Genomic DNA, 26,846 nt, shown 5'->3' with positions numbered 1-26,846 from the left:
GTCCCTGTGCTGGCCACCAGGTCTCAACTGTGCCATTGGCCCTGAGCTTCTGCAGAGTGAGAAGCTAGGCTGCTGGACCTGCGCCCTGCACCTCCCCAGGAGTCAGGATAAGGGTGGGGCCTTCTGGTCCTGCCCCTATGAGGGTGATCCTATGTCAATCTGTGTTTTTTTTCTTCTTCTTCCTTCCTGGTTAGAAACGTGAAACAGAACAAAATGAAGTCAGAGATTGTTTATTCTCCCTGAACCCCTTCAGGTGCACAAAGAACGGAAGGGCCCTAGCCACCAGAGTTTCGGTTTCACTTGCTTCAGGCTGATTTTGGAAGAGCTGGGCTGGGCCACTCCAGGCCAAGTGAGGGCAGGGCAGTCAGGGGGTGCAGACCTCTGCTGGCCTGGGTGTGTCCCCTGGCTTCCAGCTACTTGAAAAGCTCTTCTGCTCTTTGTTGCCTGGCTTCATCTTAGTTTATGGGTCGTAAATTGTTCTTTCTGAAAGAAATATAAGCAGAGGTTTCCCTGCTGCAGCTGGCTGAGGCAGCACCAGGAGAGGGGCCTCTGGGATACTATTAATGACTAATGTTCTGTATACCGATGGAGTGTGTAACATTGGGCACTGGGCCTTTAAAATGACTCAAACCTTAGCAGCAAACAATGCTACTTGTCATAAAACACTCCTAAACCTAAGACAAAGCAGGTTCATTTCAACATGGGCATGGGATGGCAGTGTGACCAAGCAGGAGCCATTAAGTCTGATGGCTGGACCATGCCCATCTCTCATCCCCTCTAGATCTGAGGGGAGTGCCACCATTCTCCTAGATCATAGCCTCAGATCAGATCCCGCTCTGAGGATGGACACTTTTGGGGAAGGTCTAAAAGGTCTCGGGCAAAGAGAACGTGGTGGCACGTGCCTTTAATCCCAACATTTGGGAGCCAGAGATAAGAAGGGTCACTGTGAGTTCAGGACCAGCCTGGGAACTCAGAGTGAGTTCCAGGTCAGCCTGGACTAGAGTGAGACTCTACCTGGAAAACAAAACAAATCTGGTGCAAAGTCTACTAGCCCTGACACAAAATGTGGAGGTTTGCAGAGATGCCTTAGTCAGTCATGTTTGTCCCACAAGCATGAAGGCCCTGAGTTTGGATACTCAGTACCCACATAAAAATCCAGGTGCAGGGCTGGAGAGGTGGCTTAGCGGCTAAGGCGTTTGCCTGCAAAGTCAAAGGATCCCTGTTTGATTCCCTAGGACCCAAGTAAGCCAGATGCACAAAGGGGCGCACGCATCTGGAGTTCATTTGCAGTGATTGGAGGCCCTGGCGTGCTCATTCTTCCCCCCTCTCTCTCTCTCTCTCTCTGCCTCTTTTCTCTCTCTCAAATAAATAAATAAAATATATTTTAAAAACTGCAGGTGCAGCAGTGGGTACCTATAATTCTAGTGCTGGGGAGGTGAAGACAAGAGGACCCTGGAGCTTGCTGATAGCTAGTCCTATTGAATGGGTGGAGAACGATTGAGGAAGGCACTGTCGATTTCTTTCACATACATATGTGCACACATAAGCATGCACCATACCACACACACACACATACACACACACACACACACCAAAAAGGAGGGGAAGGTAGGGACCAGGGAGGCATGGCAAAGAGCTTGTCTGGGTGATTGGAAGACCTTCTGCAGTCTTTACTCTTCATCTAACAATCACACGCAGCCCAAGCATTACAAGTATTGTTACAGGAGTACTTTTAGACTCCAAGATATTTCTAAACACCAGGAGAGATATTTTTCTAATTTAGGGATGTCAAAAAACTTCCCCAGCTAAAAAGCAGTCAGTTTCATGTCCCCAAGATCAGGTACAGGGTGGAGCTGTCCCACCAAACAGCAGAAGTATTAATCCAGGGAACCAGGACACATGCTCAGGCCTACGGGAGGTCTGGGCGGCTGCGTTAGGAACAGCAGCCAGCTGACTCCAATGTCTTGGTCATCTGACTGTCCTACAGCCATGTGATTCCTTGGTGGATAGCCTTCTCTGCAAATTCCTCAAAAGCAGGGTACCAGAATACATCCCTGATACTGAAAACTTAAAACAGTGGTAGTCATGAGCCCTAGGGGTGTAACATCTGCAGGTGTCTGGAAAAATGTATATACTATGCTTATCAAACTGCCCAGTAAGCACTTCTCTTAATATTTATACCCTTATATTAACACTACTCTCACTTTGGGTAGAGAATCTTCTCTTTTCAGATGGCAGTGACCTTGGGATGACTCAGAAGGCATCATGGTGCTGAAAAGAAGTGACTGGAGTACTGAGTAACATCTCAATCACACCTTCCAAGATTCAGGCTCTAATGCAGAAGAGGTGGCAGAAAGAATGTAAGAGCCAAAGGAAGGGTAGGACTCCTTACAATGTGCTCCTCCAGACACAAAATGGCCTGGATATCCATGACCTCGCTGTGCCTGACACTATCTACACAAGGCCATCATAAGAAGAGGAAAGGATCATGACATCAAAATAAAAGAGAGACTGATTGAGATGGGGAGGGGATATGATGGAGAATGGAATTTCAAAGGGGAAAGTGGGGGGAGGGTATTACCATGGGATATTTTTTATAATCATGGTAATCATGGAAAATGTTAATAAAAATTGAGAAAAAAAAAGCAGCGTATTTCATTCTCTTCATTCACTACACCCCACTTAAATAAACACAAAACTCCCAAGCTGGCCTGGAATGTGGTTTTAAAAAAGTTTGATTCTTCCACTGTTCAATACATTTGCAAAATTAATAAATCACTGAACCTAAGCTATTCATCGATCACTAATCACTTGTTATATTTAAACCTCACAACATCTTACAAATAAGGAAACAGTATGAAAATAAAATTCAACCACCCTGAGACTACATAGTGAATTCCAGGTCAGCCTGGGTTAAAATGAGACCCTACCTTGGGAAACTGAAAAAAAAAAAAAAAAAAAAATCAAGTGCCTTGCCCAAGGCAGGTGCAGAAGTTGGGGATTAGTACAGATGTTCCTGATTCCAAACCCATGTTGTTTCCTTATGCAGTTTTGCCAGTCAGTGTTTCTCCATCCCCCCAATCATGGGATCTAGAAAAAGAGAGAACACTGTCTCTCAGTTATCATTTCTCTATGCTATGATGTGTATATATAGAATTCCCCCGAAAGACTCATGTGTTGCCGGTTTGGTCCCCAGCTGGTGGAGTGAACACCTCTACATCTGAGGTTAAGGCCTGCTTTAATGGGTTTATACTTTAATGGTCCATCAGAAAGTGGGGCTTGAGCCAGGTGTGGTGGTGCACGCCTTTAATTCCAGCACTTGGGAGGCAGTGGTATCAGGATTGCTGCGAGTTTGAGTCCATGCTGAGACTACATAGTGAAGTTCTGGTCAGCCTGGGATACAGCAAGGACCCAACCTCAAAAAACTAAGTTAAAAAGAAAAGAAAAGAAAAAAAAGATGAGGCTTGGTTGGAAGTAGTTTCCTGGGGTACGTTTTGTAGAGTATATCTTAGCCCCGACCCTCTGTCTCTGAAACTGTCAGTCTCAAAACACCATTTCTCTTTGTTCTGGCTGAGATGTGAAATGACCCCCACCTGTTCATGTGCTGGAGCTCAGTTGATGGCACTTTTATGAACCTTTAAGAGATGGGGTCGGGCTGGAGAGATGGCTTAGCGGTTAAGTGCTTGTCTGTGAAGCCTAAGGACCCCGGTTCGAGGCTTGGTTCCCCAGGTCCCACGTTAGCCAGATGCACAAGGGGGCGCACGCGTCTGGAGTTCGTTTGCAGAGGCTGGAAGCCCTGGCGCGCCCACTCTCTCTCTCTCCCTCTCTCTGTCCTTCTCTCTGTGTCTGTCGCTCTCAAATAAATAAATAAAAATTAAAAAAAAAAAAAGAGATGGGGTCTAGGTGGAAGAAATGGGTCACTGAGGTGGGACTTATGGGTTATATCCCCCATAAATCTCCCTTCCATACTGCTACTGAAAGGCAGGATGGAAAATTTTAAAATAAACTTAGTGAAGAAACAGCTAGTTGCTACAAAACAGCTAGGGGTCAGCCTGAACTGTATATACAGAAAGAAGCAAATCAAAAATAGGCTAAAGATAGGCTGCGGGTGGCCCAAGATATGGGTTGGTCGGGTCAACCTGAACTTTATGTCCCGGGAAGAGAAAAAACAAAAATGCAGCTTTGAGAAAAACGAAAATAATGGGATAATTTCCCAAGATAGCCTGGCCAAGGACTTAAACTCTGGTTAAGCAAAAATAAGATATGTAGACATAACTGTACCAGTAAAGTTACAAGCTTTGCAAATAACCTTGTGAAACCCCCCTTTTCCCATCCTTGCTAAAAACCCTATAAAAAGAAACACCCAATAAGGCTTGGGGTCGACTCCTCTGTCTCCTGCATGAGATACGTGTCGGCCCCAGATCTCTGGTTTCCCCAATAAAGCCTCATGTGTTTGCAGCAAGTTCGGTCTCCCGTGTGTCTTTGGGTGCGTGCTATCCTGAGACTTGAGTGAGGGTCTCCCTCTGGGGGTCTTTCACTACCTGGTCCAAAGAGATGTGAGCAAGCTGCCTCACATCCTGCTGTCATGAACTCTGCGATGTTCCCACCATCAGACTTGTGAGCAAAAATAAATCCTCCAGGGCTGGAGAGATGGCCTAGTGGTTAGGACGCTTGCCTGAAAAGCCAAAGGGCTCAGGTTCTATTCCCTAAGACCCATGTAAGCCAGAGGCACATGGTGGCACATACGTATAACATTTGTTTATAGTAGCTACAAGCCCAGGCATGCCCATTCTCTCTCTCAAATAAATAAATAAAATATTGAGCTGGGTGTGGTGGCACACGCCTTTAATCCCAGCACTGGGCAGGCAGAGGTAGGAGGATCACTATGAGTTCAAGGCTACCTTTGACTACATAGTGAATTCAGGTCAGCCTGAGCTAGAGTGAGACCCTACCTTGAAACACCAAAATAAATAAATAAATAAATAAATCTTGAAAAAATATCCTTGATAAAAAAAGAAAAGTAAGCCAGGTGTGGTGCGCACACCTTTAATCCCAGCACTCAGGGGGAAGAGGTAGGAGGATCACTGTGATAGGCCACCCTGAGACTACATAATGAATTCCAGGTCAGCCTGAGCTACAGTGAGATCCTACCTTGAAAAACCAAAAAAAAAAAAAAAAAAAAAAGTTAACCAACAGACTCTCTAAATTGATTTCTCTCAGGTATCTTGTCAGTGACTAAAAGTTGGTTAACACATTCTCTACACACATATATAATTTTAAGATATAGCTTAATAAGATATATCCATATAAAAATAGACAGTGGCTAGAGAGATAGCTTAGTGATTAAGGCACTTGCCTGAGAAGCCTAAGGACCCAGGTTCAATTTCCCAGTATTCATAGAAGCCGGATGCACAAGGTGGTGCATGTGTCTGAAGTCCCATCCTATCTGCCTCTTCTCCCCTTTCTCTCAAATAAATAAATTAAATATATGGTTGAAAAACAGACAAACAGACATGGCAGTGCTGTGGATTAAACCTAGAGCTTGTACATACTATAGGCAAACCCTCTATTGCTAAGCAACACCTCTGGCCTCTCTCTGCATATATTTCAGAGGCGGTGCAGCATTGTATTCTGAATACTTATGTGTCTGAAAACATTTTCCTGCAAAACTGCATCCAGTAGCCATGTTTGCATGGCTTCCTCCTTAGAGACCAACAATAGCTTCACTGGCACTTTGGGAACACTAATAACTCCATCAGGGAAGACCCTTAGCAGAATGGGGGGGTTGGGGATATAAGAGTACAACCTTCTTATAAAAAAATCAATAAAAAAGAATCATAAAAATTTGGTTGTCTTCCCACAGAGGCAAGGGTTCAATCTTGTGTTATTGGAACAAACAGCAAATTTTCTGGGTAGTTGAGCTTTGTAGGCAGTCATTTATAAAGGAGGACATGGTGATCCTAGAGATGTAGTCTTGAGCTGATAGAAACGATGTTAGTGCTTAGCTAAGCTTTGTGGGGTCAAAGGTGAAGCCTAGTCAAGAAAAAGTGCTCAAAACCAAAACTTAAACCAAATGATAACAGACAAACAAGGAGGAGAGGGAGAGCTGAGGAGCCTGGCTGGAGTGGAGTCAAGGAGGTAATCTTGGTCTACTGTGTTATGCATAGTATTGGCTAGGTATTAGTGAAATGTATCTTCAAAGTAGTTGTCAGGATTTTATGTTACCCTTTTGAACATGACAGAAATTTACTCAGTGGGAACCCTGTTTCAAAAAAAAAAAAAAAAAATCACAGAGGGGCTGGGAAAATAGCTTAGTGGTTAAGGTGTTTGACTGCGAAGCCTAAGGACCTGGGTTCAGTTCCTTAAGTCCCACATACGCCAGAGGCACAAGTGTCTGGAGTTCGTTTGCAGTGGCTGGAGGCCCTGGAGAGCCCATTCTTTCTTTCTGCCTCTTCCTGTCTCTAATAAATAAAATATTTAAAAAAAAATCCCAGGCTGGAGAGATTGCTTAATGGTTAAGACGCTTGTCTGTGAAGCCTAAAGACTCACGTTCGACTCTCCAGGCCTCATGTAAGCCAGACACACATAGTGACACAAGGTTGCACACGCACACAAGGGGGCACAAGCATCTGAAATTCAACTGCAGTGGCTGGAGGCCCTGGTGTGCCAGTTCTCTCTCTCATATATATATAGACCAGTCTCTTGGGCTTGCCTAAAAAAAAAAATAAAATAAATGAATAAATAAAAACCAGAAAGGGCTGCAGATATAAGCTCAGTGGCAAAGTGCTTGCTTAGCAAGTCCAAGGCCCCAGGTTCAATCCTGACTACCACTAAAAACTGTCTGAAAGAAGACGCAGCTGAAATACTCATGCCAATAAACAGTTACAGCTATTAAGCCAACTTTTTATCTTTCAAAAACTCTCTGTTATATTTCATTTAAAGACATAACATTTACACACACACACACACACACTTTTGACCATTGTGAGTGCTGTTAGCTCTGTGTAACAACTGCCTGATACCTATCAATCCATTAAGAGGAAAGGTTTATTATGGTTCATGGTTCTTGCAGTCAGCTTCACATTGCTGGATGACCTTCCAAACCAGACTATTTATGAGAGGAAGGGTTTATTTGAAGCCTACAGATCCAGGGGAAGTTCTACAATGGCCCAAGCAGCTGGCCCCCACCACCAGCACCATAAGCAAGCACACCCCAGGAAAGGCAGGCGGAACTCCAACTGCTCTCTGCATACCTTAGGCTGGGAGGTCCAGATCCACCCCCAAACATACCTTAGGACTGGACCCTAGCATCCAGCCAGGTAGCTGGAAATTCAAGAAGCTTTAATAAAACTGAATCGATTGAGGGACAGCTAGTCAAACTACCTACCATAGTGGTTTCAGACCTTAGGCAGGTGACCCCGTTGCTTTTGGCCTCTGGCAGGGCCGTCCATCATGGTGGGGAGTACATGGAAGAGCAAAGCTGCTCCCTTCAGGGCTTCTGGTGGGGAAACGGAAAGAAAAAAAAAAAGGAAGATTAAGAGACTGTGATTCCAGAAACCCCTTCAAAGTCACACTCTTATCTCCTAAAACCTCCTAGACTCTACCACTTAAAAGGTCTACCATCTCCCAATAGAACATGCTGTGAGTCAAACTCCTAACGCTTGGACCTTTGGGGATGCATCCAAGCCACAGCACGTTATGCAAAAAATAAGGCCAGGAATGATGGCGTACACCTTTAGTCCCAGCACTCGGCAGGCCACTAGGGTAGGAGGATTGCCATGAGTTTGAGGACGCCCTGAGACTAGGGAGTGAATTCCAGGTCAGCCTGCATTAGAGAGACCCTACCTCAAAAAACCAAAATGAAAAACAACAACAATATACCGTTTATTTTCTATTGTATTCCAAGTTTTATTTTTATTAAACTTTTTATTGACAAGTTCCATAATTACAGATAATAAACCATAATTCCCTCCCCTCCCCAACTTTCCCCTTCACAAATACACCCTCCATCATATCCCCTTCCTCTCTCCATTAGTCTTTTATTTTGATGTCATCATCTTTTCCTCCTATCACGAAGGTCTCGTGAAGGTAGTGGGAGGCACGGCGAGGTCATGGACATCGAGGCAAATTTCTGTCTGAATGATTGCACTGTAAGCAGCCCTACCCTTCCTTTAGCTCTTACCTTCTTTCCGCCACCTCTTTTAAAATGGACCCTGAGCCTTGGAAGGTGTGGTAAGAGATTTCAGTGCTGAGCACCCCTTTGTCGCTTCTTCTCAGCACTATGGTGCCTTTTGGGTCATCCTATTGGTTACCACCATCTGAAATGAGAAGCTTCTCAAATCAGAAGTGAGTACTATTGACATATGGGTATTAAGAAAAGTGCTTACAGGCAGTTTGGTGAGCATAATATATGCATTTGCCCAGACAAGAGTGGGTGTGACATTCCTGGGACTCATGGCCTCCCCCACCATAGGCTTTTGATTAGGTTTTCAGTACCAAGCATGTATTCCCTCCCATGGAATGGGCCTTTAGTCCTATTAGAGAGCAGTTAGTTTCCCCCAAACAGACCTGCCACTACCGTACCTGTTTGGTCATTTGGCTTGGCTGGGCAAACTTTACAGTGTTCTCACCACTGATGACTTGTTTCCCATAGGGCTGCATGCAGTGTAGCCTTTTCCAGCTTTCTGTCAGCTAGTCTATAGGGAGGAGATTTTCAGCTCAGCTCCAGCTTAATTTCAGTAACCCTGCAGCCCAGGCATGTGTGCTCCAATTTTTTTTTTTGTCATATCTTTTTATTTTTTTATTTTTAAATTTTTATTAACATTTTCCATGATTATAAAATATATCCCATGGTAATTCCCTCCCTCCCCACTCCCACACTTTCCCATTTGAAATTCCATTCTCCATCATATTACCTCCCCATTATAATCATTGTAATTACATATATACAATATCAACCTATTAAGTATCCTCCTCCCTTCCTTTCTCTTCCCTTTATGTGCTCCAATTTTTAAAGATTTTTTAAATCATTTATTTAGTTTATTTATCATGAAACTCATGGCAAGCCTCCTGTCTCAACCTCACCAAAGAGGTTTTATATAGTTGTAGCAATTAGGATGGTCTTGTTTAACTAAGATGAAGAAAAATGAATGAAGAATAATTATGTAAATGACTGTCAGTATTCATCTTAAATATTTTATCATCAGCCTCAAACATGTTTTAAACAGATTTTACTGCACCAGGTACTGCACCAAGAATAGTACAAAGATTACAGTGATCCTGCCTTGTTACTAAAAGTGAACATTCTGAGGGAGTTCCTGGAAAGGAAGACACTCAGGCAACCCTCCAGGATGTACCACAGGGACTGTGGAGTTGAAAGAGACCATGGCCATGGCCAGAGCAGGGAGGAAGGAGTGCAGGAGTGAGACAGGGCGACTTCATACGCATAGATCTCAGGGAGAGCAGGGATGGACATTCACGAGGTACAGAGGGCCCACCTGACTTGAGAGTGGGGCTCCGTATAGGCACCATGTGTGACAATATGAGTCAACTGTCAGGAGAGCCAAGGGGTTTCTCAGGGAGTCGTCCCAGGATGAAAGGGCATAGGCTTTGGGATCCTTAAATTTGGGGTTGGAGCTCTATTCCAGTACATACACAAAGAGTGTGACCACGTGCAAGACTGTTGGCTTCTATGACTCAGCTTCCTCATGCAAAAGTGCGGGTGGCACTTATTTGAGGGAAGGAATTCAAATGACACACAGATCTCCCCTGTCACCACGGAGGTTCCCCTCCAGTCTGTACGCCAAAATAAACCCTTTTTTTTCCCCACAAGCTGCTGTTGGTCAGTGTTTTCTGCCAGCAATGTGAACCTGACTGCAACAGTAGCGTCAGCACCATGAGGTCGTGAACACCAAGGCCATTCTGTCTGGGCGACAGCATTGTGCTCCTCCCCTTCCTCTGCTCTCATCTTCTTTCTGCCACCTCTTTTGCAATGGTCCCTGTGGCTCCCACTTCTAAAGGATAAAAGGGCAGGTCATGGTTTTAGTGGTAGGGTTGGAAAATTTTTGGGAGAGACTTGTGAGTGCTGAATATTAACACTTACGGGCTAAGCCTTATCTTCATTCAGAAGTGAAGGCATAATGTGGAAGTTACGTATCTAGTGGTGCTGGGGATGACACCCAGGGCCTCACTCATGCTGGGCAAGCACTGGACCACGGAGCTCCCGGCCCAGTGCTGTAGCTTAGTAATTGTGTATTACATACATTCATTCCTTACCTGCCTGGGTAGGTAGATGAAGGCTGCCCGCAGACTCACAGCGTAGTGACCACGTACTTGCATTCAGGGTCTAAATCCTACATCAAATACCCAGTAGACTTAAAAGCAGCCTTTAAACACACACTGTGGATTAAGAGAAAGGCAGGGCTCAGAGGAGGATCAGCATGGAGCAGAAAGGCCTTTAGCATGGCAGAGGGGAGAGACTCATCCTTATCCACTCCAGGAGGTGGGGACAATTCATGCCAGCAAAGGGACACTGCTTTTTTCTTCAGTCCAGCCAGGAAGAAGCTCAGTAAGGGGACAGTCCCCCCCCCCCCCCCAGGAGATACAGTAGTTTCATAATTAGCAAATCCATTCATCACTTATTGGGTTAGTTATAGAGGCACAAATGTGCTTCCTGTGTTCTGGGAGCGCAGAGAGCCACAACACAGGACCACATATGAGAGAACACAGCGATGTGTGTCGGACGTCTCTTGTGAAGTTTGCTGGGCTGTGGCACTCTGGGAAGAAGGAAAGCCTTTCAAGAACTATGAGAAAGGAGGACTTGTCTGTGAAGTGTTGCTAGGAGGGGAGTGCAGCAGACACAGAGGACCAGGGGGAGCCAGTGACCCAGGAGGCTCTTTCTGAATGACTCTCGTGGGCCCTGCTATAGTCAGCACTTTTTTTCCCTGCAGAGAAGTATTTTAGGGCTTCCAACACCTCCAAACATTTGTGGCTAATTTCTTTAAAGGGTATCAATCAGCAAATGTTTAAAACAAATTTGCCACCCATGCTTTCTAACACGAATAAACGCAACTACTTGTGTGCTTAATGCTCCCATTTGGTCCCCTGGCTGGCTGATGAAACTCATGCTCAGCCCACAGGTCCAGAAACACTGCACCTTGCAGTCTGAGGCAGCAGGGCACAGCTGGGCGTGGACTCTGGTAAGCCAGGGGAAGTCTGTATCTTCCTGCTGGGTTTCCTCAACTGTGAAATGCATGTAGACAGCTGTCATGATCCTAAATCAGTTACAACACAGGAAGCACTCTGAGCAGCAGCAGGCTGTGGTCTGTGAGCAAAACAAGGTTACTTATCATTACCAGTATTCCTGTATCCTATACCTGCACACAATCACCTTTTTTTTTTTTTTAAAGGTTTTCCATTAAAGCTAGACAGAAATATACACTTGGACTCATCTATACAAAGTTATCTTGAGTTGTCGATAAAATTAGTAATTAAAAGTTAAATATTAAGAAAAAATGGAGATGAGTGCTGCAATAACATGTACATGGATACTTAAAAATTATTTATTTGAGAGCGACAGACACAGAGAAAGACAGAGGGAGAGAGAGAGAATGGGCGCACCAGGGCTTCCAGCCTCTGCAAACGAACTCCAGACACGTGAGGCCCCTTGTGCATCTGGCTAACATAGGACCTGGGGAACTGAGCCTCGAACCCGGGTCCTTAGGCTTCACAGGCAAGCACTTAACTGCTAAGCCATCTCTCCAGCCCGATACTTACAAATTTTAAGGACTGGAGAGATGGCTTAGCAGTTAGGGCACTTGCCTGCAAAGCCAAAGGACCAAGGTTCAATTCCCCAGGACCCACATAAGCCAGATGCACAAGGTGGGACACACATCTGGAGTTTGTTTGCAGCGGCTGGAGGACCTGGCATGTTCAGTCTCTCTCTCTCTCTCAAATAAATAAAAATTTAAGGGGACACTCTATCCCATTGCTGTTATTCATCTGTTGTAGTCAGGTTCACACTGCTGACCAAGAGCAGCTTGTGGGAAAAATATTTATTTTGGCTTATAGACTTGAGAGGAAGCTCCTTGCTGGTTGGGGGACATGATGGCATGAGCAAAGGGTGGACATTACCTGGTTAACATCAGATGGACAACATCAGCAGGAGAGTGTGCCAAACACTGGCAAGGGGAAACTGGCTATAACACCTATAAGCCTGCCCCAGCAATCCACTGTCTCCACGAGCCATTAACTCTCAAATCTCCATCAGCTGGGAACCTAGCATTCATAGCACCCAAATTTATGGGGGACACCTGAATCAAACCACCACATTCTGTCCTTGGCCCCCATAAACTGATAACCATACAGGATATAATAAAATACAATGCATTCAGTCCAACTTTAAAAGTCCCCATAGCTTTTATCAATCCTAATGATATTCAAACATTCCTATAGTCCGAGATCTTTTTTTTCACAATTTTTATTAACATTTTCCATGATTATAAAAAATATCCCATGGTAATACCCTTCCTCCCCCCACTTTCCCCTTTGAAATTCCATTCTCCATTATATCCCCTCCCCATCTCAATCAGTCTCTCTCTTATTTTGATGTCATGATCTTTTCCTCCTTTTATGATGGTCTTGTGTAGATAGTGTCAGGCACTATGAGGTCATGGAAATCCAGGCCATTTCATGTCTGGAGGGAGCATGCTGTAAGGAGTCCTACCCTTCCTTTGGCTCTTACATTCTTTCCGCCACCTCTTCCGCATTAGACCCTGAGCCTTGGAAGGTGTGATCGAGATGTAGTACTCCAGTCACTTCTTTCCAGCACTATACCTTCTGAGTCGTCCCAAGGTCACTGCCATCTGAAAAGATTCTATACCCAAAGTGAGAGTAGCATTAATATAAGGGTATGAATAGTAAGTGCTTACCAGACAGTTTGATAAGCATAGTATACACATTTTTCCAGACAGCAGATGTTACAACCCTAGGGCTCATGACTACCTGTTTTAAGTTTTCAGTACCAGGGATGTGTTCCCTCCCATGGAGCAGGCCTCCAGTCCAATTAGAGGGCAGTTGGTTTCCACCATGATAGATGTGCCACTATTGCACTCGGTTCTTTTGGCCTGGCTGGCCAATTATAAGGCTTGCAGTGTCCACTGGTGGTATCTCTTTCTCCCATTGAACTGCATGTAGAATGGCTACTTCCAGCTTTCTGTCAGCTGGTCTACATGGAGGAGGTTATCAGCTCAGTTCCAGCAGGATTTCTCTGGCCTTGCAGCCCAAGTATGTGGAGTCTTCAGCAATAGGGTCTTACCATCTATTCCTGGTGGGAAACCAAGGGCCTTGGCAATAGCCTATAATGTTTTGGGAGCATCAGGGACCTCCCTGGCCAACAACTCACTGGAAGGTATCCCATTCCTGACACTGAAAATTTTCTAGCAATGACCGAGATCTTTTTTTTAATACACACACACACACACATTTTCCGAGGTAGGGTCTCACTCTGGACCAAGCTTACTTGGAACCAACTAAATAGTCTCTGGGTCACCTCGAACTCCCAGTGATCCTCCTACCTCTGCCTCCCAAGTGCTGGGATTAAAGGCATGTGCCACCACACCCAGCAAACCAAGATCTTTTAACTAAGCCATAATACCAAAACCCCTCAAAAACCCATATTGGCACAGAATAAAAGTTCATACTGGGGCTGGAGAGATGGCTTAGCGGTTAAATGCTTGCCTGTGAAGCCTAAGTACCCCGGTTCAAGGCTCGGTTCCCCAGGTCCCACGTTAGCCAGATGCACAAGGGGGCGCACGCATCTGGAGTTCGTTTGCAGAGGCTGGAGGCCCTGGCGTGCCCATTCTCTCTCTCTCCCTCTATCTTTCTCTCTGTGTCTGTCGCTCTCAAATAAATAAATAAAAACTTAAAAAAAAAAAAGTTCATACTGCAAATGATGGCATTGGGCATAGCAAAGAAATATTCAACCATGGGCTAGAGAGATAGCTTAGTGGTTAAGGTGTTTGCTTACAAAGCCAAAGAACCCTGGTTCAATTCCCCAGGACCCACATAAGCCAGATGCACAAGGGACATGTGTCTGAGAGGCCCTGGCACACCCATTCTCTTTCCCCCTCCCTGCCTCTTTCTCAAATAAATAAAGTTTATTTTTTTAAAAGAAATATTCAACCAATAAAAGATTTAAACAGGGCAAACATCAAACTGTAGTTCTAAGTCCAACAACTCTACAGTGACAAGTCTTCAAGTCCAATAGTTTTTTTTTTTTTTTTTTTTGGTTTTTCATGGTAGGGTCTCACTCTGGCCCAGGCTGATCTGGAATTCACTCTGTAGTGTCAGGACGGCCTCGAACTCACAGCAATCCTCCTACCTCTGCCTCCCGAGTGCTGGGATTAAAGGCGTGCGACACCATGCCCGGCTTCAATAATTCTTTTTTTAAAAAAATATTTTAATTTATTTAAGGGAGGGGGAGAGAGAGAATGGGCATGTCAGGGCCTCCAGCCACTGCAAACCAACTCCAGACGTGTATGCCCCTTTGTGCATCTGGTTAATGTGGGTCCCAGAGAATCGAACCAGGGTCCTTTGGCTTTGGAGGCAAATGCCTTAACTGCTAAGCCATCCCTCCTACCTAAGTCTGATAATTCTAACCACCAACAAGTCTCTGGAGTTCCAATTCTTCCCCTCCAACGAGGCTACTCACAGTCCTGGAAAACTTCATTGGGCTGGAAGATCTCTTTAGCAGCCACCTCATGGTCCCAAATCTTCACTGGGTCTCCACTGCAACCCATGGTTCATCCTTACAGTTCCATCGGGTCTCCATGTAGGCATTCAGCAAATCTACTTCACACTGCCTATGGCCATTTCCAAAACACAACACTGAGTTGCAAATTCAATGACCCTCCCTTTCCTGCATTTCTTATACTCCATAATACCAAGTGGGGTGCCAATTTGTTAATCCAGGAGGGAATAAAGCAAACTCCTTCAGCATTCAGGTCCTTCAAAAGACTCTGTATTCTTTCTGTTGTCCCAGTGCAGGTCAGATGGCCCAATCTCAATGGCTATATTCTCTCAAACAATTGCTGCTAAGCAGGCAGAAGTTTTGGCCCAAAGATTTCTTTCTGTGCCATATCCCCCTGCTCACATCAGTCTGTTTCTACACAAAACAACCCTGCACAAGTTCTCAGGATACAAGCATAAGAGCAAGCCTCTCACACAAACTGCTTCTAGCCCAGTCCAAGCAAAGCTCTTTTTCACCTTTGTAAATCAAACTCCACAGTCCATAGTTCTTACTGCATTCAGGTCTTTCAACTCTGACCAGAATAGCTCATCAAGCTATACTTACAGCACTGCAAGACATCTTTTAGGCCAAGATTTCAAATCCTTCCACATTCCTCTTGAAAATTAGCTCCAAAAGGCAAAAGCCATAGCCAGGTGTCTAAAAGTAACCCCACTCTTGGTACCAACTTTACTGTTGTAGTCAGGTTCACATCACTGGCAGAAATCACCCAACCAAGAGCAGCTTGTGGGGAAAAAAGGTTAATTTTGGCTTACAGACTCGAGGGGAAGTTCCATGATGCCAGGGGAAAATGATGGCATGTCAACAGGAGAGTGTGCCAAACAATGGCAAGGAGAAACTTTCCATAATCTCCATAAGCCCAACCTCCCAACAATACACTGCCTACAGGAGGTGTTAATTTCCAAATCTCTATCAGCTGGGAACCTAGCATTCAGAACATCTAAGTTTATGGGGGACACCTGAATCAAACCACATCATCTGATGTTGGCCAGTAAGAATGTCCACCCTCTGCTCATGCCATTGTTTTCTACTGCCATCATGGAGCTTTCCCTCGAGTTTGAACCATCAAAATCACCCATAAATAATTTTAAAGTTGGGATGAAGATTGAAGCTGTCAACCAAAAATATCCTGAAATGATATGTCCTGCCACAATTGAAGCTGTTAATGGAGATCAGGTTCCTATTACCTTGGGTGGCTGGAGTACAGCATTTAATTACTGGTGTAGATATGACACACAAGATATTTTTCCCATTTGGATGGTGTTTCCTGACAGGAGACTTTTTTTTAACCCACCAGGAAATACTGCTGAAAAAAAGACCAAACCCAAGAGCAGAGGAGTTGGTAAGCCTTTGAAAAATGAAACAGGATCCTAGCCTCCAACTCCTAGAGCAAAGCATACGGGAAAAACAGAGTCTTCCATTTCTAAGATAAAGCCTTCATAGAAAACTCCACCTTCAGTGAAGCTTTCACATAAAATGATTGTGGTACTACCAACACTGCAGGCCCAAAACTCAGGGCGTACTAAATCAACTGGAGCTACTTCAGACCCTAAGAAGGATAGTTCTCTTAAAAGTATCACAGCAGGGGGCTGGAGAGATGGCTTAGCGGTTAAGCGCTTGCCTGTGAAGACTAAGGACCCCAGTTCGAGGCTCGATTCCCTAGGACCCATGTCAGCCAGATGCACAAGGGGGTGCACGTGTCTGGAATTTGTTTGTAGTGGCCAGAAGCCCTGGCATGCCCGCTCTGTCTCTCTCTGTCCATCCCTTTCAAATAAATAAAAATCATTAAAAAAAAAAAGTATCACAGCAGGGCTGGAGAGATGGCTTAACAGTTAAGTGCTTGTCTGTGAAGCCTAAGGACCCTGGTTCGAGGATTGATTCTCCAGGACCCGCCTTAGCCAGATGCACAAGGGGGTGCATGCGTCTGGAGTTCGTTTGGAGTGGCTGGAGGCTCTGGTGCGCCCATTCTATCTGCCTTTTTCTCTGTCACTTTCAAATAAATAAATAATAAAACAAAAATATTACACCAAAGAAAGGAGTAACGAAGCCAAGAAAAAAAGCAGGAAGAAAGTATTTCTGTTGTTCCTTCTACATCTTCAGTTCCTCTCAGTTTACGGATGAGAAAACGTAAGGATTCCACTGAGGGACCATCTAAAATAGTAATGTCTATAGTCTGTGTCTATATATATATATGGAGATTGAGGCCCTTATTTGGGTCAGAAGAGAATCCAGTAGCTACCTGACCACTCTGGCCCAGGCCCGTGAATGTGATACTGGGCAGACTGTGCAGGCCTGTGTGGATTGTGCCATTCATAGTAAGACAGTATTTGGATTTCCTAAGCCACGTAATCATGGAGAAGTGGTAATTGCTATGTTTCATGGGGAATCACATGCTGTTCAGCTCCCACCAATCAATAGTGCATCATTTGTTCTTCGTTTTCCAGAGTTGCTCTGCCATAGCCTGCAGTGTGATACACTTCTGAGTAACCAGCGTTTCTCCTCTTCCAGGAACAATACTCACACTCCTACAGATGATACAAATGGGCCACTGAAAGGGGAAAGAACAGAAAAGAAAAGCATCAAATGATTTTCTCAGCATTCTGAACCTCACTTTGCTCCTGTCTCTGTTAAGATGCCCAAAATTAGTGTATGCCTCCAAAGAAGAGGTATTGTCTCCTGAGAGGGACATGCATGCCCAAAGCAGAAATACTTCCTGAAGACTCCAAGAATTTATGAGTAGGAAGTTTCTCAGTAGACATAATCCTTGAATATTTCTGAACTTGTACCAAGCACCTTAAATACAAACATAGTTGAGAAAAAATTATCTACTCAGAGCAGTTATGAAGACACTGAATTCAAACTGGAGAAGAAAAATAAAGGGAACTGATGGGAAGGCTATGCTTCTAATCACGAGTGATATGATGATGAACTATATGGGGCTGAGGCTGGGGCCAGTGTTAAAATTATGTTAATACATTGAAAAGCTTAAAGAAGTAAAATATCATTGGGAAAAATGTGCAAATTTAGATTAGAGATAATTCTCAAATGTACTAAAAACATTTTTCTTTAAAGATATTTTTTCTTCTCAGAAGTTATTTCAAAGAATGTTTCTATAGAGTGTTTTATCAAAATTGCAGAACTACATCGACAGCTTAATCTTATTCTTTAGTAAGCACCATTTGACATATTAGTATTAGAGCACTAACACACTTAATTTGGTAGTTTGTTTGCAATGTCTCTTGATTGTTTTTACTGTATTTTTGACAAATGTGTACTTCATGCAGCAGAGTAAAACCTTTAATTTTTGTTAATATTTCTATCTAGAACCAAACAGCTAAATCCAAAAAGGGAAAAATATCAGCCATTCATCTCTATTATTAAATAATGAGAATTTTTTTTCTTAGATAAGAATTTAAAGATTAGGCATTCACTTCTCACACCTCTATATCAAGATATCAAATTTTAAGAGCTGTATTTTTATTATACATATTTATTTTTCATACTTTTTAATACTATTCTATACCTGTAGGTATGTTTTCTTTTTAAATTTAATACAGCACTTTACACTTCCACAGAAGCATTAACTATATATAGGTAATTTATTTCCCAATACATATACATCATTTACTATCACCAATACCTTTCAGCTTACTCTTCAGGTGATAATACTTATACATAGATTGGCTGCCATACAGAGAATTTTTTAATCCTATACAATGCCTCTACTTAATTGTTTAGTTCTGAACCATTTATCCAACTTTGTTTGTTTTGTTTTAAGGTAGGGTCTCATTCTAGCCCAGGCTGACCTGGAATTCACTATGTAGTCTCAGGGTGGCCTTGAACTCATGGCAATCCTCCTACCTCTGCCTCCCAAGTGCTGTGATGGCCCAGCCTCCTGCTGCATTTTGAATGATATATTATTTTGACAGTGTTTTAAGGTTTATAAGATGGACATTTCAAGGAGGAAATGGAGCTATTTACCATTACTTTAATGTTGGTGTAATGTTTGTAACCATGAGGATCAATTATAAAAGTATTAGCCATTTGTGCTAAATATCATTAACTTGTTTACTGTAACAAGAAAGAACATTTTCTCTTTAGATTAGGAAATGTACTTTTGACAACAATGCATCTGTACAAATGATGGCTATAGTTCTATTATTCCTGATAGGACACATTCTCACTTAAGTTTGATCTTCTTTTGAATTGTTTGAATGTAGATGTTATGCATAATTAAACTGTCCTCGATGCTTGTATAAAAACTATGTTTTGCAGTTCTCAGATTTTAAAATATAGTAAAGTTTACGAACACACACACACACAAATAAGGCTGGAGGGATGGCTTAGCAGTCAAGGCGTTTGGCAGAAAAGCCAAAGGACCCAGGTTCTATTCCCCAGGACTCACTTTAGCCAGATGCACAACAGGGTGTATGTGTCTGGAGTTCATTGGCAGTGGCTGGAGGCCCAGGTGTGTCCATTCTCTCTGTTAAATAAACAAATACATAAAATAAATTAAAAAATTATTAAGGGCTAGAGGGATGGCTTAGCAGTTAAGGCACTTGCCAGCAAAACCACAGGACCCCAATTAGATTCCCCAGTACCCTCATAAAGCTGGATGCACCAAGTGGCCCTTGCTTGTGGAGTTACTTAGCAGTAGCTTGAGGCCCTGACACACCCATTCTGTCTCTCCCTATCTGCCTTTCTCCCTCTTAAATATTAAAAAATATTTAAACATGGCTATTGAAATGAAAACTCATGTCCATCTGAGTTGCATTTCTGTGTGAATAGAAACCATTTGCATCAAACATTATTGGTAGAAATGTGTTATCAGATGGCTCCTAGGGTACATATACATTACAAATCAAGGTCTGATCCTACAGAAAAGTGCTAAATGAATTCAACCTGAATTCCATGCCACATGAAAATTTATCTGCTCTTACATGCTGAAATAGAGCCACATCCTTACTGCATGGGTGCATCTTCCACTAGCCTTCCTGTATTTCACACGTGGAGGTTTCCTGGCTCCATGAGTGTTGCTGGCTGGCGGGCTTTTAGTGGCAATTCAGAGGCACTCTGCTTTTTCTCCACTTCTGGAGGGTGTGTGGGGTTGGGGGAAGGGCCGTGCCAAGACACGGGTCTCTAAGTGATCGTAGGTTCTGACAACCTACATTCTGCTACTTGTGGTTGACAAGCATCTTCCTGAGAAGTAAACCTCAATATTTTCCATGTACAAATTCACACAATTTTAGTCTTAAAGACACAAATACCAACAGCTATGGCTAGAGAGATGGCTCAACAGTGAAAGGCACTTGCTTCAACAGCAGCTACTTGAGAAAGCAGCCTATTTATATGTAATTTTCACATTGTTTCAGCGCATTAGCTAGAAATGCATAATCACTGCTTAGTTGCCTGGATATTAAACTCATTTCTATTCTCTAGTTGACAATTTAGAAGGTATGTTCAGCCCAATAATTTACAATCTGAGAAATCTGATGTTTACAATAGCTCTTTTTTCTTTCTTTGAATCTTTGTTAAGTGGAAATGATACAGGAAACATGAACCTCAGGGGAAACCCGAAGAAATCTTGGCTTTGAGCAGAGCATGAAGAAAGAATCACATTGCACAGCTTGGCTAGCAAGGACAGTCTCTCTCAGTCCACCTCCCTCCCCCGCATTGGCGTAGAGCTTTCCTTTATGTTATCTACAGCAGAGAGACAACCCAGACTTAAGGTTTTGCAAATTCACAGCTTTGCTGAATGACGTGCCACGTGCTTTTTTGTTAGTTCAGATTTCCACCTGGGGCCAACTCGGCGGCAAGCCGATGTCAGAAGTTCTCCCCAGCCAAGCAAGGCTCTAAGCCAGAAATGAGAAAATTCAACGTATTCTCTCGGCGTCTGCCCAGTTAAAGCCGAGAACGCGGGAGTCCTCTACCTCTGCGTCAAAATTCCCGAGAAAGGCCATTCAGTTATCACATCCCACGAGGGCGCTTCCCAAACAGAAATCCCCTCATTTAACACACGGGCTGTCAAGAAATACTTCTGATTGGGGAAAAATTTAAAAAAAAAATTATTCTGCAAAAACAGGAAACCCTGGCGGGCCAGCTTTAACTTTCGACCTCCAAAAGACGCCCACTTAACAAAATGCACTACACCTGGCAGCCGTGGGGGGCGGCGCGGGGCGAAGCCTAAGGATCCGCGACGGATTCGGAGTCACGGGAGGAGCGCTCCGGCGCGCGGGGTCAAGGCTGGGGTGTTCCGCGCCCGCCGACTTCCTGGCCGCGCCGCGTCCTCGCCACTTTTCCGCCACGCTCGGCGGGACGTGCCGGTGGCGGCGGCCCGGCCGCGCGGAGCGAGAGGGTTCGGCCCATCTCCGCATCCACCCCGCCGCCGCCGCCGCTGGAGTCCGCGCGTCCAGCCGCTCCAGGGCTGAGGCGAGCGCCCGGCGTTTAGGCCGCTGGCGTCCTACCAGCTCGGCCCTCGCGGCCGCCGCGCGAACTCGTGGTTGTTTTTTCTCCTCGGGAGTGTTTTTTCTGTCCCTCTTCCAGGCCGCCGCGCCCCTCACGCGTTGTCGGAGGCCTTGAGCTAGGAGAGAGAGGGCGGGAGGGCACGAGGCCCGCGGCAGGCGCCGCCGCCTGCTCGGCCGAGATAAGGCGGGTGGAGAGAACCCGGACGCTCGGGAGCGGGCGGGCGCCGACGCGTCACGGCGCTCGACCAATCAGCAGCGCCGGCGCCGATTCAAAAGCACTGCGGACCAATGGGAATGTTGGGCGGTCTCGCCGGGAGGGTGGGGCCGGAGGGGGCGGGACCTCGGGGCGTGAGCGCGCGGCCGGCGGCGTCGCGCGCGGAACCGCTGTGGGCTGCTAGTCGGAGTCTCTCCCGGAGCGGCTGGTCTTCCTGCCGAAGCCCGGCCAGGTGAGCAGCGAGCGCCTGCGCGGTCGTCCGACCGTCCGCGGTACGGCGTGGCGGCGGCGGCGGAGGAGCTGGGAGCGGTTCCTGGGCGGGCGGGCGGCGTCCCTTGGGAGCGGGCTTCCTGCGTCTGCCGGGGGTCGGCCCGCCGGGCGGTGGGGCGGCGGCTGGCAAGAGCTTGGGGCCGCGCGGGCCGGGCCGGTGCCACCGGAAGCCCGAGTGCGGGTTTCAGAGTTGCGGGCGTCCCTTCCCCGTCCGTGTGACACGCGACGGCGGGGACGCTGGGGAGGAGGGAGAACGGGGGGGGGGTCCTTTGTCCCAAGCCTCCGAGCGCTCGCCGGGTGCGGGGGAGCAGGCGGGGCGTCCGGGTGGGCTCCGGCGCACGCCGGCGGTCGCTTGGCTTCGGTGACTGTGCAGGCTGGTGCTGATGCCGTAGAGCCCGACGGCTTTGAGTGTTCCAGCCACAGCCCAGCCGTGCCTTTTCCTCCTCCGAGGACGCTTCGGCGGCGTGACAGCCGGCCTTGCGCCCGCCGCGGCGTCGACGGGCACTCGGGAAGTTCTCGGTGGTGGAGGGCCCTCGCCGATCATTGCACCGCCCGGCGATGCTCGGGAGGGCGCCGCCGCCGCCGCCGCCGAGGCTGATAACTAACTGGGTGGCGCGCCTGGGACCCGCGCTTCCGCCTGCAGCGAGGATGTTGCGCTGCGCGGGGCCGGAGCCCTCCACCCACCCCCGCCCCGCAGACCTCGCGCATCTGCTCGGGATCTGTGGTTTCTCCACGTCGTATAGTAACCGCTCCGGAGGTGAAGATGCGGGCTGGGCAAGTCTGCTCTGAGTTGGTTTTTTGGGAGCGCTGCCCGTAGAGAAGGGGCGAGAGTAGGAGGGGGAATACAGTGTTACTTGCTTTTGGGTTGTTACTGAAGAAAAAGGCCTTTCTGCCTTTACTGCCAGGCAAAGCGGCGTTTCTTTTGCATATCTTTACAGGGGCACAGGGCTAGGGTAAAGGGTTCCTGTTTGCATTTTACTTGGCAGACCCGCAGGTGTGGAAGGAGATCGGTCAGACTTTTGAACTTTTTCCTCTATCACATGGAGATGAAGTGTTTTGAATCCTTGCCCTGTCCTGGAGAATTCACTCTCATAGGACATTATATTAGTATATAATATATACTAATTTGCACTCTGCTCTCAACTGACATTTATGCACGGATCTTGTGCAAAGTGGGGTGCTCATGTTGTTTTTAATCTTTTATAGCATTTAAAAATTTTTAAAACAAATATTTATTCATTTAAGAGAGAGAGAGAGGTAGAGGCAGAGAGAATGGGCCCTGCAGATGAACTCCAGGTTCATACCACCTTGTGCATCTGGCTTTACACGTGGGTACTGGGGAATGGAATGGAACTTCGGTCCTTTGGTTTGGCAGGCAAGCACTTTAACTGCTAAGCCATCTTTCCAGCTCTTAGGGCGTTTTTTTTTTTTTAATGTAAGTGATCTAAGGAGAGGGCTGGTTTGTTTCTCAGCCTCCATGTGAATTACCACCGTCAAGTTTTAATTCTTAAACCCTCCCCCCACAGTCAAATCCAGGACTTAGCACCTACTGGACACACATCTTTTAAAATATAAGCCTAAAGACGTGCCTTAGCTTATGTATTTCAAAATACCTTAGTTGGTAATAGGCAAAAAATGTTTGACATTGATCTGTGGTCATTGTTGCACAGATGTAATTTGTTTGGTGTTACCTAGGTGCAGTAATGTCAATGAATGAATTCGTCAAAAGGCTGAGAATGTGTGCCATAGGTAGCCCCAAAATGGTCATGTTTCAAAAGTTTATGAAATGTGTGCAAGTCAAGAGGCGTTTCCCCTTGCCTTTTTTAAGCCTTGTTGACCAATATAGGAGTACCTGGTTGATTTGGGGCGGCCCAGGGCAAAGGAGGAGGCACCAGAGGAGGAAGGCCAGCACTTCCTTCCTCTTTATTTGTATACGCTGTACAGAGGCTTGGAGCTACATGTTGAAATGGGCAAAGTTTGCTGTTGTCACCTTCCCTTTTTGTGCCCCTTCTCTCTCTGCCAAGGTGTCTTTGCAACTGCCCCTCAGGTTACTCTCCAGCAGACCTGACTGACTCCTCTTTTTTATTTTTGAGGTAGGGTCTCATCTCACTCTCTAGCCCAGGCTGACTTGGAATTCACCATGTAGTCTCAGGGTGTCCTCCAACTCATGGCGATCCTCCTACCTCTGCCTCCCAAGTGCTGGGATTAAAAGCGTGAGCCACCACTATGCTTTGACTTCATATTTTTAAAATTATTTCATTATTTATTTATTTGAGAGAGTGAGAATGGTGGCACCAGGGATGCTGCAAACAACCTCCAGATGCACACGCCACCTCGTGCATCTGGCTCACGTGGGTCCTGGGGAATTGAGCCTGGGTCCTTTGGCTTTGCAGGTAAGGGTCTTAACTGCTAAGCCATCTCTCCAGCCCATGACTTCATTCTTTTTTTTTTTTTTATTTTTTTTTTATTTATTTGAGAGCGACAGCCATAGAGAGAAAGACAGATAGAGGGAGAGAGAGAGAATGGGCGCGCCAGGCCTTCCAGCCTCTGCAAATGAACTCCAGGCGCGTGCGCCCCCTTGTGCATCTGGCTAACGTGGGACCTGGGGAACTGAGCCTCGAACCGGGGTCCTTAGGCTTCACAGGCAAGCGCTTAACCGCTAAGCCATCTCTCCAGCCCCATGACTTCATTCTTAATGCTTCTGGGATTCTCCCCCCCCCCCCAAGCTCAAACATACTCATTATCCCAGTGATGCTATCTCAGGTGTTAGGAAGACAGAAGCAGTCTAGTGTCTTTAATGTGAAAGTCTTCTCACAGTGCTTAATCACCAGATAAGTGCCTCTGTTTGCTTTCATCTACCAGTCCTGTGGAAAAGTGGAGCTTGTTAAGAAGTGCTTTCTCAGGCGATTAACAGTGGAGAAGTAGATTTAGGCAAGACTGTTGGGAGGAGTAGGTAATGCAACTTTCTCCTTAATTCCATGGACTTCAAGAGTCTTTCAGTGTTCCTGTTGTGTAATCATCTATTGGCAGGAGCCTGTGAGGAATGTGTCTTTATTTGCTTGGATGATATACATGGAGAATAGCTGGTGACATGAAAGGTGTTACTGCATCATTGGACTTTAGGGGCACTGGTTATTTCTTGTGTAAACGTAAATCTGTTTAGTCTGTGGTGAGCAAAACATTGCTAAGCATATAGCCATCAATCAGTTGATATTTCAGAACGTGTGGCTAACCCACCTCATGTTCTTGAGGATTGTTTGTGGCTTCTTGAAGGGTAGACAAGGCTTCATGGGCCAGGTTTTGAGACAGTAGGAGTGTCTGTGGGCTCCAGAGAGGTGAACTTGGATGAAGGTCAGGTATGCGTTGGCTTGGGTGGGTGTTGGCAGTTACTTGGTATGCATTTGGACTTTGGCTCTAAAAATGCAAACTTTATGAAATAAGCCTCCGCTATGTTATTTGTCATAGATTTGAAATTATTTTTCTTTCTCTTGGTGGGTTATAGTAATGTTAATCACATTTTTGATTTTTCCAGTTTGTTTCATAGTTTGATATTTTTTCATTAAGGTAATGTGTAAGAAAATTAGCTAAATGCATTTTTAAGGTTTTTGAAAGATTATGCAAATTTACAAATTAAAAAAGTCTTTCTTTGGGATTGTGCCCTATTTTTTTTTTTAATTTAAAAATTTTTATTAACATTTTCCATGACTATAAAAAAAAAATCCCATGGTAATTCCCTCCCTCCCCCCTGACACTTTCCCCTTTGAAATTCCATTCTCCATCATATTACCTTCCCACCTATTTTTATTTTTACTTTTTTAGGTAGGGTCTTGCTGTAGCTCAGGCTGACCTGGGATTCATTATGTAGTGTCAGCCTGGCTTGGAACTCACAGTGATCTTAACCTCTGCCTCCTGAGTACTGGAATTAAAGGCCTGTGCTACCACGCCCAGCTTTATTTTATCTATTTTGGTTTTTTTGTGGCATGGTCTCACTGTAGCCCAGGCTAACCTGGAATTTATTCCATAGCACCACACTGGCCTTGAATTCAACAATGATCCTTCTATCTCAGTCTCCCAAGGATTAAAGGCATGAGCCACGACTCTGGGCTACCACCTGTTTTTTTTTTTTTTTTTTTTTGAGGTAGGGTCTCTAGCCCAGGCTGACCTGGAATTCACTATGTCTTAGGGTGGCCTTAAACTCACAGTGATCTTCCTACCTCTGTTTCCTGAGTGGTAGGATTAAACACATGTGCCACCATACCTGGCTCTGATTGTGTATGAAATTGTCAGCAAAAAAATGTGTTTTGATCATAATGCCACCCATTACTTTCTCCTGTCCCTCCGTATTCCCCTCCCACTGAACCCCTTTTTCCCAACTAGTTCCGCTTTTACTTTGTCACTTTTGTTTGCGTTTTACCTTCCTCCATCATCCCTGAGGGATTGTTAATGCCCATTATTGTGCAGGTAATGACAAGTCTTTAAGGCATTGGCTCTCGGGTCTGGAAGACAGTGTGCCAAAGCACTCCTCTCTCTCCTTTAGCTCTTAACAATATTTTTGTTCCTTCTACAATGTTCCCTGGGATGGGGGAGGTTAATGGATGTTTCATTTAGTGCCCTAATTTTTATTTTTTTAACTTACTTATTTTTGAGGTAGGATCTCGCTGTAGCCAATGCTGTTCTGTAATCTACCTTGTAGTCTCAGGGTGGCCTTGAACTCACTGCAGTCCACCCATCTCTGCCCCCTGAGTGCTGGGATTAAAAGTATGTGCCACCACACTTAGCTCGCTTGCTTGCTCGTTCGTTTGTTCCTTCCTTCTTTCTTTTTCTTTTTTTTCTTGAGTTATGGTCTCATGCTAGCCTAGATTGACATGGAATTCACTTTGCAGCCTCAGGCTGGCCTCAAACTCTTATGCATCCTCTTATTTCAGTTTTCCAAGTGCTGGAATCAAAGGTGTGTGCTTTTACTCCTGGCTAAGTGAGCCCATTCTAGGTGGGTAGCATTTTTTTAAACCTTTATTTTTAGAAAGCATTTATTTATTTGAAAAAATATATAGATAAAGAGAATGAGAACATGGGCATCCTAGTGCCTCTTGCC

The 26,846-nt window shown here is 45.3% G+C and overlaps 1 protein-coding gene and 2 long non-coding RNA genes across 4 annotated transcripts in view; 1 reads left to right on the top strand and 2 right to left on the bottom strand.

The window, feature by feature from the left end:
- Positions 1 to 432: 432 nt before the first annotated feature.
- On the bottom strand, positions 433 to 11,383 carry LOC123456013. The gene is made up of 3 exons (XR_006634276.1): positions 10,276 to 11,383; positions 7,388 to 7,498; positions 433 to 483 (listed from the first exon to the last, which is right to left on the bottom strand). It is a non-coding gene; the product is annotated as an uncharacterized LOC123456013 (long non-coding RNA).
- A 5,326-nt stretch (positions 11,384 to 16,709) lies between these two features.
- LOC123455967 lies at positions 16,710 to 21,116 on the bottom strand. Its single transcript, XR_006634261.1, has 3 exons — positions 20,957 to 21,116; positions 19,212 to 19,289; positions 16,710 to 17,354 (listed from the first exon to the last, which is right to left on the bottom strand). It is a non-coding gene; the product is annotated as an uncharacterized LOC123455967 (long non-coding RNA).
- A 504-nt stretch (positions 21,117 to 21,620) lies between these two features.
- The window catches only part of Lbr (lamin B receptor), a 28,713-nt gene continuing 23,487 nt past the window's right edge, over positions 21,621 to 26,846 (top strand). The window contains exon 1 of one of the 2 annotated variants that reach the window (XM_045139095.1): positions 21,621 to 21,716. The gene's annotated coding sequence lies outside the window, so the exon portion shown is untranslated. Of the gene's footprint in view, positions 21,717 to 26,722; positions 26,742 to 26,846 lie in introns of those variants that run through there. The other variant, XM_004653249.2, reaches the window with a different exon arrangement.

This window comes from Jaculus jaculus, chromosome 1 (assembly GCF_020740685.1).
Source record: "Jaculus jaculus isolate mJacJac1 chromosome 1, mJacJac1.mat.Y.cur, whole genome shotgun sequence".
Taxonomy (NCBI): domain Eukaryota; kingdom Metazoa; phylum Chordata; class Mammalia; order Rodentia; family Dipodidae; genus Jaculus; species Jaculus jaculus.
Note: the sequence above shows the minus strand (reverse complement) of the source record. Positions and strands in the feature narration are given on the sequence as shown.